This window comes from Babylonia areolata, chromosome 8 (assembly GCF_041734735.1).
Source record: "Babylonia areolata isolate BAREFJ2019XMU chromosome 8, ASM4173473v1, whole genome shotgun sequence".
NCBI lineage: Eukaryota > Metazoa > Mollusca > Gastropoda > Neogastropoda > Buccinidae > Babylonia > Babylonia areolata.
Window position 1 is genome coordinate 34,056,264 of NC_134883.1, and position 2,500 is coordinate 34,058,763.

A 2,500-nucleotide genomic window follows, 5' to 3' on the forward strand; every position below is an offset into this window, starting at 1 on the left:
TAGAAACTATGTGGTCCAGTACTGTTGCCATTTTTCTGCTGTCTTCCCCATTCTAACACTATCGATCAGGTGGAGGCATTTTGTCTAATGTCCTGTCACACATATCAGTGATTGAAGGCATTTTTGTTAAAGTATTGATGTACATATTTAGTTGGGGAAAACCGGGCAAATGGTGGAGGGGGTGGTTGAAATTTGAAAACAAAATATCTAAATACAATCACAGGAAATTACTTAAAGTACTTCGTAAAAGACACGTCCATAATGTAACAAGCGAAACAACTGATAATGAATACATCAGCGAGGGGGGGGGGCAGGGGGGGGGGGGGTTCCTCTGTCAGGGAGAGGATGAGGTTGGATCAGAAATGCTTCATGTGTGCATGGCCAAATCTGTTCCTTTTTCAGCTTCGGTTTTATGGACTTTTTTTTTTTTGAGTGCCACTCAGCCTCAGTGAACAGAAAGGTTGAAAAAAATGTGTTTCTTTGTGTTCATTATGAACTGCCACCGGACCTATGCTTGCAGAAACCTTCCCGAATTAAAAAGACGACGTCTGAAAATAATCTGAAGTTTTATTCATACCTACACTCTGGTCCTGAAACCCTAGCGTTTGGTTCTATTATCAATCATAAATACATTGCTAAATTTGAAAAGACTACAGTAAGTGTGCCAGCCCTTCAGAACCTTACATTTCCTTTTTTTTTTGTAGAGTGTGTACTTCAACGTTTAAGTTGTCTCTGAATTTGTGTAGTTTTTTTTTAAGCCCACCCACCCCACCCCCCACCCCACCCCCCATGGGCAGTCCAATTCCCACTTCTTCGTTTTCACTTTGATGCATTCAGGGTACACACAGAAAACCAGTACTTCGCCTGTCACGTTTTCGAAGCGAATTATGTCAAGAGCTTCACGCTCTTTCACTCACATCTTTTAAAGGTTCAACAGAAAACGTTGACTGCTAGAAAAAGAAAAGACGAAAAGAAATAATAGTGAGTCAGAAAGAGAACTGTATTCATCGAGTTTAACAAACAGTGTGTGTGTGTGTGTGTGTGTGTGTGTGTGTGTGTGTGTGTTCGTGTGATGTGTGTATGTTTTGTGTGTATGTGCGTGCGTTCCTGTGTGTGTGTGTGTGTGTGCGTGCGTGCGTGCGTGTGTGTGTATGTGTGTGTGTGTGTGTGTGTATTTGTGCGGTGTGTGTGTGTGTGTGTTTGTGTGTGTCTTGCTATTCCAGTCTTGCAGAGGCTAGGGAAGCAAAACCAAAAAAAAAAAAAAAAATCCTTTTTTTTTTCAAATCAGCTGCTGCACAGACATTTCCAAAATATGGAAACCTGACGGGTGTTATTAACTCTTCACTTACTTGTTATTAAAGGTGGTGTGACTTTTAAAAAAAAAAATGCGACGATACAAAACAAACACCATCGGTAGAGGAGAAGGGGAGTCAGAGAGAGAGAGAGGAGGTGGTAGGCGGGGACAGACGCGACAGAGAGAGAGAGAGAGAGAGAGAGAGAGGAGGTGGTAGGCGGGGACAAACACGACAGAGAGAGAGAGAGAGAGAGAGAGAGAGAGAGGAGGTGGTAGGCGGGGACAAACACGACAGAGAGAGAGAGAGAGAGAGAGAGAGAGAGAGAGAGGAGGTGGTAGGCGGGGACAGACGCGACAGAGAGAGAGAGAGAGAGAGAGAGAGAGAGAGAGAGAGAGAGAGAGGAGGTGGTACGCGGGGACAAACACGACAGAGAGAGAGAGAGAGAGAGAGAGAGAGAGAGAGAGAGAAGGTGGTACGCGGGGACAAACACGACAGAGAGAGAGAGAGAGAGAGAGAGAGAGAGAGAGAGAGAGGAGGTGGTAGGCGGGGACAGACGCGACAGAGAGAGAGAGAGAGAGAGAGAGAGAGAGAGAGAAGGTGGTACGCGGGGACAAACACGACAGAGAGAGAGAGAGAGAGAGAGAGAGAGAGAGAGAGAGAGAGAGAGAGAGAGAGAGAGGAGGTGGTACGCGGGGACAAACACGACAGAGAGAGAGAGAGAGAGAGAGAGAGAGGAGGTGGTAGGCGGGGACAGACGCGACAGAGAGAGAGAGAGAGAGAGAGAGAGAGAGAGAGAGGAGGTGGTACGCGGGGACAAACACGACAGAGAGAGAGAGAGAGAGAGAGAGAGAGAAGGTGGTACGCGGGGACAAACACGACAGAGAGAGAGAGAGAGAGAGAGAGAGAGAGAGAGAGGAGGTGGTAGGCGGGGACAGACGCGACAGAGAGAGAGAGAGAGAGAGAGAGAGAGAGAGAGAGAGAGAGGAGGTGGTAGGCGGGGACAGACACGACAGAGAGAGAGGGAGAGAGAGAGAGGAGGTGGTAGGCGGGGACAGACGCGACAGAGAGAGAGAGAGAGAGAGAGAGAGAGGAGGTGGTAGGCGGGGACAAACACGACAGAGAGAGAGAGAGAGAGGAGGTGGTAGGCGGGGACAGACGCGACAGAGAGAGAGAGAGAGAGAGAGAGAGAGAGAGGAGGTGGTAGG